We start from the raw sequence: 9,511 nt of genomic DNA, 5'->3' as shown, positions 1-9,511 counted from the left end.
CCTTTTGCTTTGGGGATTTATGTTACATGGTATGAGGTACCTTCTTTTGAATAAATATTCAATTATGCCAGCACCATTATGAACTAAGACATTACAGATTAATTCTTCATATTTTCTTGGATCTGTTTCCAGACTCTCTATTCTTTTTACTAATTTATTTTTATATTTTATATTACTATGCCAATACTTCGGTTGCTGTAGTTGTATAGTAAGCTATTTCTGGTAAGGCAAGTTCCTTTGCAACATTATAGTTATTTTTTAAAAGCTTCCTAATAGTCTATTGTGTCAGTGTATAATACTCTCTATTGGTAGACAATTATATTGTCTTTAGTTTAAATCTCCTATTAATATTACAAATTCCTAGAACGAATGGTTTTCATCATTTAATGTAATTCTGCATTGCAAAAGCAAAGAACAAAATCCACACATTAATGCATCCCTTGTCCACTATAGATTCATGTATTAGGTAAAGGATTAGCTTTGGTACACAGTTAGATAATATATTGTATTAGTCTATTTGCATTCTGCTGATAAAGACAAACACGAGACTGGGCAATTTACAAAAGAAATAGGTTTAATGGACTTACAGTTCCACATGACTGGGGAGTCCTCACAATCATGGTGGAAGCCAAGGAGGAGCAAGTCAATATTACATGGATGGCAGCAGGCAGACAGCGAGAGAGCTTGTACAGGGAAACTCACATTTTAAAAAACATTAGATATAGTGAGACTTATTCACTATCATAAGAACAGCATGGGAAAGACTCACCCCCATGATTCATTTATTTCCCACCAGGTCCCTCCAACAACACATGGGAATTATGGGAGTACAATTCAAGATGAGATTTGGGTGGGGACACAGAGCCAAACCATATTATTCTGCCCCATCCCCTTGCAAATCTCACATCTTCACATTTCAAAACCAATCATGCCTTCCTAAAAGTCCCCCAAAGTCTTCACTCACTTCAGCATTAACTCAAAAGTCCACAGTCCAAAGTCTCATCTGAGACAAGGCAAGTCCCTTCTGCCTCTGAGCCAGTAAAATCAAAAGCAAGTTAGTTACTTCCTAGATAGAATGGGGATACAGGCATTGGGTAAATACAGCCATTCCAAATAGGAGAAATTGGCCAAGACATAGGGGCTACAGGCCCCACACAAGTCTAAAATCAAGCAGGGCAGTCAAATCTTAAAGCTTCAAAATGATCTCCTTTGACTCCATGTCTCACATCTGGGTCACACTGATGCAAAAGATGGGTTCCCATGGTCTTGAGTAGCTCTGCCCCTGTAGCTTTGCAAGATACAGCCTCCCTCCTGGCTGTCTTCACAGGCTGATATTGAGTATCTACAGCTTTTCCAGGCACACAGTGCAAGCTGTTAGTGGATCTACCATTCTGGGGTCTGAAGGATGGTGACTCTCTTCTCACAGCTTCACCAGGAAGTGCCCTAGTAGGGACTGAGTGTAGGGACTCCAACCCCACATTTCTCTTCAGCACTGCTTTAGCAGAGGTTCTCCATGGGGGCTCCACCCCTGCAGCAAACTTCTGCCTGGACATCCAGGCATTCCCATATACCCCCTGAAATCTAGGTGGAGGTTCCCAAACCTCAATTCTTGACTTCTGTGCACCCGCAGTTTCAGCACCTTCATGTGGAAGGTGCCAACACCTGGGGGCTTGTACCCTCTGAAACCACAGCATGAGCTGTACCTTGGCCCCTTTTAGACATGGCTGGAGCACTGGGACACAGGGCACCAAGTCCCTAGACTGTACACAGCAGAGGGAGGAACCGTGGGCCTGGCCCATAAACCCATTTTTTCCTCCTAGGCCTCTGGGCCTGAATGGGAGGGACTGCCACAAAGGTCTCTGACATACCCTGGTGATATTTTCCCCCATTGTCTTGGTGATTAACATTTGGATCCTCATTACTTATGCAAATTTCTGCAGTCAGCTTAAATTTCTCCTCAGAAAATGGGTTTTCTTTTCTATCCCATCTTCAGGCTGCAAATTTTCTGAACTTCTATGCTCTGTTTCCCTTTTAAAACTGAATGGTCTTAACAGCACCCAAGTCACCTCTTGAATGCTTTGCTGCTTAGAAATTTCTTCTGCCAAATACCCTAAATCATCTCCCTTAAGTTCAAAGTTCCACAGTTCTCTAGGACAGGGGCAAAATGCCACCAGTCTCTTTGCTAAAACATAAAAAGAGTCACCTTTGTTGCAGTTCCCAACAAGTTCTTCATCTCCATCTAAGACCTCCTCAGTCTGGATTTCATTGTTCTTATCATTATTAGCATTTTGGTCAAAGCCTTTCAACAAGTCTCTAGGGCGTTCCAAACTTTCCCACATTTTCCTGTCTTCTTTTGAGTACTCCAAACTGTTCCAACCTCTGCCTGTTACCATGTTCCAAAGTCTTCCACATTTTTGGGTAACTTTTGAGCAGCACCGCACTTCTGGTACCGATGTACTGTATTTGTTCATTTTCGTGATGCTAATAAAGACATACTCAAGACTGGGCAATTTACAAAAGAAAGAGATTTAATGGACTTACAGTTCCACATGGCTAGAGAGTCCTCACAATCATGGTGGAAGACAGGGAGGAGAAAGTCACATCTTACATGGATGGCAGCAGGCAGAGAGAGAGAGAGCTTGTGCAGGGAAACTCCTGTTTTTAAAACCATTAGATCTCGTGAGACTTATTCATGACCACAAGAACAGCGCAGGAAAGACCCACCTCCATGATTCAGTCATCTCCCACCAAGCCCCTCCCACAACATGTAGGAATTATGGGAGCTACAATAAGAGATTTGGGTTGGGACACAGAGCCAAACCATATCATATATAATACATGTAATTCAAATTCACACTTCCTAAAAACTAAATGCTATGACTCTATAGTGTTATCCACAATGTGTCAAACCTACAGGTTAAATCTTTCACTGCCAAAGGTCTATTATGTAAAAACTTGCACCCTGCTGGATTTATTTCATTGGTATGCACAGAGTTCTCACCCTAGGAAACTTAAAAATGAAATGCTTAAACTGATTCATCCACTGAATTTCTTTTTTTAATGGTAATTTCTGCTCATACTCATATTATCCACTAAAGTCTTCAGGTGAAAATCTTAGAAACAGAGGCATGAGGGAGTCAACGTGGCTACACTGGTTCCGACATGAATACATGACATGGCTTCCTTTTCAAAGGTCTTTTATACCATGACCTCATCAAAAATAATGTGTAGCTGGTGCCTTCAACCTTCGCATGTAGCAGCATGTTCCAACATTCAGGGGGACATACTTGTACTTCACCTTGACCTTCCACAGGATGTTTGCCTGCTGTTTTTAGACATTAGCAAAGGACAATCCTTTCAGTTTCCCTAAGGACCATCCTAACACCAATATTCTACAATCCAAGAATGTAATTATCAAATGAGAACTGAATTTACTTTCGAAAATATAAACTACTTGGTAAGCATAAAGTTGTGATTGTTGTCATTAAGGACAGCGAGAAAATGTGGAAACCTTTACATTATACCAGGAAATGTGAATTTCAGTAAAAACCCTTAAAGATAATGTCAATCACTTCACAATCAAGCACACAGAACACCAGAATTGCAGTCATATTTTGGTTTCGACTTTGATCATTTGGATCTAAATCCTACCATGGATCAGGTTAGAGCCTCACTCCTATTCTTAATTTTTTAAACTTGGGTTATATTTCCTTAGCCTTTCATTCAGTTGCATTCAGTGAATTGCTTTTTGGTATGCCCTGAACTTTTGTTTAAAACTTGCACTGAAAATATCAACATATCAAATTAAGTCACTATATCTACTACAGGTACATTGTTAAGGACTTTTTGCTAGGTACCTCCCTTAGTGCCTACTCTATAAAGCTGTACATTATACATTTTACAAATTTAGCATTAGAAAATTGCATGTGCCCCAGGAATTGGTATGCTTTCTACTCTATATTTTGAATTATAACTTTCTTTTTTCTTTAACTTTAAAGAAGCTCATCACCAACCTAAAGATCAACTACAGCAAATATAGTGGCCTTTGTGGATTGTGAACTTATGTTGTTATTTGGCATGGCTTTAGTTTTCTACTCTGTTTCTATTTTCTCTCAAAGGCATTTTTTATTTCCATTTCTCTTTTATCATATTTTATGTGCTTTTTACTGAAATGCTTCAATTCTTTTGTAAAATGAAATAAAAACACCCAACCTAAGTGATCCTCTCCATGAGGAGTTGTGCCTTTGTTTCACTCTGCACTGTTCTCTTGCATCTCTGAATTTCTGAGCACTTAGTGTTTCTTATCATTCTGGCCCTTAACCTTTTATTGTCTGTCCTTGCATTGTTACATAACTCTCTTGTCTTTCTAACTAATATCTCAGCAAAGGGCCTTACATCATCTGTATCTTTTATAGTCCTTGGTACATGGAACATACTCAAAAAACACTTGAGAAGGAAAGAAAAGAGGGAGAGAACAACAGAGAGAAGGAGGAAGAAATGAACAGAAGTCTGAACATGATGTTAAAAATATGTGCTGCCTGTAGGCAAGAAGCTGGGTAAGGAAGAAGTCAATTGGAAATGGAAACTATAACTTAGCAATGAAGGTAAATGTTTGACTTAGTTTAGCTTAAGGAAAAGAGATAAGTTGTTAATGTTGTCTTTATGTGAGTAAGCCAGGTCGCAGTCAGGGCAGGAAGCACATGCACCTCAAAAGAATAACTGAAGACAGCTTAGTGAAGGGATTATTACAAGGCGTAGCAGGGTAATGAAAACTAATGGGGGCTGCTGAAGAATCCTGGAGATAGCAACAGTCCAAAGCCCTAACTAAAAACACTGGGGAAAGGAGCAGTTCCTGGAACCAAAGAAAGAATCTGGAGGAGAGGGGTCACAAGAGCACGGCCACAAGTAGAGGAAGGCATGGTCACAAGTAGAGGAAGGCATATTCAAACCATGGCCAGGAAAGGAGGAAGCAGGGGGAATGAATACTCCAGCTTCTCTCTTTAAGCACTTCCCATTGGCTGAACCATATGAGAAGCCAGAGGGCCAAGGAGACTCCTCTAGGAGTCAGCCTCCCAGAGGTACAGAGTAGCTTGGAGCAGGGTAGGTAGCAAATGGGATGGGCTGGGGCAACAGAGAATATGATAGCACCCCACACTTTGCTGATACAGTAAGGGCTTGCTAAAAAAATATTCTATTATGATTAGGTGAGGAAATGGGAGAAAGAGGAATTTATCTGGGAATTTGAAATAGATGGGGTAAAACACAAAGGTAAAAAGGCCTAAATCTCTCTAACAGACACATAAAAACTAAAGAATTCCATAGGAACATAAAAAAGAACCATAATTTAAGGCTCAAGGAGCCTTTAATCTTTCAAAGATTACCTTTGTTTTTTGAGACTGTAGAGCCTCTTTTAGGGCCATTTTTAGATTTTTGTCCCACAGAGATTGTTTTAGTTTTGGAAAATCCATCCCTGAGCTTATCAGATGCATTGAAATATACCAATCTCAAGTGCAGTTGACTAGTTGACATATCTTCTTTTGTAGGTATTTGATAAACATCCATTATTTTCCTTGTTGCAGATTTCTTTTTGTTTTCAAAGCAAAACTTATTTTTCAGCTCCCAAATATGTTTTTGACCCTGAAAGAGTCCTTAATCCCTGTCCCCGGATGCCGTGCCTGCAGTGGTTACTGGAAAAAATGAGGCTGGCTGCTTCCCTTCAGCATGTGTAAAGCTTGATGTTTGACAGCAGTATCCCCTCCAATGAGCATTTGCTGGTGGTTGGATCTAATCAGGATTATAGTTACCTGCCACAGGCTTTCAGAAGCCCAACTTATTTCTTTTTTAAGATTGCAGTATTTCTTGGGCTTTGCTTTAATCCACATATAAATGTCATGTCACCTTCTGAGGGCCTTCAGGGAAGGACATGAGATGTGCTTTATTCCATGAGCTCACTTTTGGACTTCTCAAAGATTTCTTAGAAAATACTATCTTGTGTATTTTATCAGGTAGTCAGAGATAATTTAGCAAATCAATACAACCAAGCACAGAAATTATTTTCTTAGTGTCATGCTTGGCAGCAGCAAACAAACAAAATGCCTACCATGTGTCAGATTCTCATGGTCCTGGACACTGCCACGATCATTCTGTTATTTAATCTTCCTAATAACTCTTTGAAATCAAGATCGTAATCACCAATTTGACCTGACAAATCTGAGACAGAGATTCAAGTGAGTTGCCTAAACCCAGGCAGAGTAGGAGTGAAATTCCGAGTGCCCCTAACAGCAGTGCTACTGAGACATTCAAGACTTTATTTATTTATTTTTTTTACCTTTCCTACTTTGGTAAAAATATCTTACATGTCTGAAATAATCTTTTTGTATTCGATGTGGTGTTAAATGCATCTGTGACTATTCGTACACTTGTAAATAGTTGTGGAAATCTAATTTGATCTTGCTTCTAAAGAAATTATAGCTGGATGTAGGAAAAAATGGGACAATAAGTCTTCTTTTAAATTGTAAGCAACAATTTCTTGCCTCCCACGTTCCCAGTGTAGCTTTTTCTGCCTCTATAACTCCAAGAACACAGACTGTCTTCCATTAGAATAAGTTGTTTTCGTCAGCAGGTTTTTCCCTGTGCACTTCTTGAATTTGCTTTTCTACTTCCTTGTTTAAAAATAGCTCCATGATGAGCCTATATTTCAGTTTTGATATGTTTTATGAGTGGAAAGGAATTTACAGATATTATATCACTTAATATTACTGTGCTAACGAAAATGTAAACTCTTAGAGGGCATGTATTTTTGTGTGTTGTGTGCATTGCTATAGTCTCTGTGCCTCAACTGTGTTTAATACAATAAAAGAACACACAAAAAAATTTAACCAGTCATAAGATACATTAGTTTTACTCTGTTCTAGTATCCTGGCATCGGCCTTAAAAACTGTATCCATTTCTTAAATAACTCCCAGTAAGTCCTTCCTTTGTAAATGGTCCTATATAAGGTAAACAAAATCTGACTATGTAGTTGGAGTTACTGCCTGAGTTTTACATATATCCTAGACTTGGTCTCAGTCACAGATTAATGAGCATTCATTAGGAGTTTATGTAGACCACAATCTCTAAGAGCACAATTATTGTAACTGTCTTTTCTTGGTCAGCTCTGCCTAGCCATCACTAGTACAATGCCCAGCACAAAGTCACCACTCAGTAGATATTTGTCAAATCAACAAATAATGACAGAATCCAAAATCATAATAATTTATCCCAGTGCTCAGCACTGAGTATATGTTTAATAAATATTTACTGAATTTCATTGAATATTGTGCTCAAAGAGAGAATCATGCCATGTGTTCCAAATTAAGTACATTACATTTGAATTATCAGCTGTTTGGGATTATCTATGTGGCTCCTCCCCACTGTTAGGGTGGTAAATTGAGATCTTACTGCATCAGCAAACTCCCCAAATCTGCCTAGTATTTGGTTTCCACAAGACTAGTTTACTAATTGTAACGATGGCATATTTAATTTTAAAACTAATGCATACCATGATATCGTATACTGTCCGTTACTATTCCAATAATAAGAACTCTTTTTCAGAGCAGAATATTAGTTATTTACTGACTGGTCCTTTCTTTTCTTTTCTTTTCTTTTTTTCTTTTCTTTTTTCTTTTGTTCATTCATGTTTTTCTTTTCTTAATTCTGAATGTCATATACTGTTCCTTTCTTTTCTTTTTTCTTTTGTTCATTCATTTTTTCTTTTCTTAATTCTGAATGTCATATAAACATATAAAGGCCTAAAGGCAAGGATCCTGACAATATTGCAAGGTGTATTAGGGTTCTCTAGAGGGACAGAACTAATATGTGTGTGTGTGTGTGTGTGTGTGTGTACATACATACATATATATGGAAGAACTAGTATATAATATATATAAAAAGGGAAGTTTGTTAAGTATTAATTCAAACAATCACAAGGTCCCACAATAGGCTGTCTGGAAGCTGAGGAGTAAGGAGAGCCAGTCTGAGCTCCAAACTGAAGAACTTGGAGTCCGATGTTTGAGGGCAGGAAGCATCCAGCTCGAGAGAAAGGTGTAGGTTGGGAGGCAAGATCTAGCAAAGTCAAAGAACAATGACTAGACTATCAGCTTAAAAGGAAAGACACTTGACTTTAGGTTTATAACATATGGTCTGTCTTCTTGGCTCTTGAGTTACCTGAATTGCATCATGTCAAGATGATGCAGGCTTCCAGATTATAGTCACTTCTTCCCTCTAGTTCCCAAAAGAATTTAAATGGTTTGACTTTAATTCCAACGAACATAACACATTAATCTGCTTCACATTAGATCAAACGAGTCTAAAAATATGCACACATGCACAGTATATACACACACACACAAACATGCACAAATGTATCCTAAATAGATAACCAGTTGGTGAATACTCCAAAACAGAAAGATCACATATTTCTATTGTTTCTTTGCCTTATGACTGGCAGATTCTTTGTAACACAAATCTCTCACTGGGAATAATTTTCAAAGTGTATAATATGAAACCAGTTGTTTCTGAATAAAACAATCAAATAGAATTATAGCAGATGCAACCTATGGGGGTGGAAATGGTGCCACCAATACAGATACACCACTTAAGTAAAGGAGAAAAATGTTTAAATAGGTACATGGTGTCATCTTGTTAATAAAACTATACTACATTAGTTGTCAGTAAATTTAAGCTCTGTTAAACATTAACATATTAACCACTATATAAATAAACATAAGATATGAAATACTCAAGAAATTGAAAAGTTTAGTGCATGACCAAATTCTTCCATAACAGGGAATATTTTTGTTACATAAATTTATAAAGAAATTTAACTTAAATTAAAAATTTTAGTCTCTTTTATTGATAAAAGTCTTTTTCCATTATCAGCAAGACAATTTTCTTCCCTCTAAGTAGAGTTTCACAAATCTCTCAGCTGAGTCATTATAAAGATCTTTTGGTGTGCTCTTTTGTATTTGAAATATCTCTTGCTTGAAATTAAATTCAGTCCTAAAATAGCAACTCTATCATCTCCTAACCACTTCCCATTAGTAACAGCAAACTCCAGAGATTAGCAGAACAGCATTCATGTGCCTGGAAAAAGAACCTTATGGATGATTTAAGCATAAGACCTGGCTACTTACTAAGGAGCAGTGCACACATATTTGTAAATGTTAATGCCAGACAAAAATGAAATCTGACAAAGGTGAAATCATTGTACTGTGCAGACTAACCTAAGCAGAGTTCCAATTTTGCCTTTCAACATTATTTCTTGCAGGGTTGTATAAGCAATAAGCTCATTAACATCAGTGTAACTGTACCCGAAATACAAGTGGATTCTGGAGAACGTAGGTAGTACAAATGAGCTCTCTTCAACACTAAGGTTTATAGCAACTGATTCTTCAGAGAACGTGAAGCCTCATACTTGAGATAAATTCCCTCATCTGCTGTCATGATTGACAGGTCCATTTGGTTTGTTTTA

Source organism: Theropithecus gelada, chromosome 12 (assembly GCF_003255815.1).
Source record: "Theropithecus gelada isolate Dixy chromosome 12, Tgel_1.0, whole genome shotgun sequence".
Taxonomy (NCBI): Eukaryota; Metazoa; Chordata; class Mammalia; order Primates; family Cercopithecidae; genus Theropithecus; species Theropithecus gelada.
Note: the sequence above shows the minus strand (reverse complement) of the source record.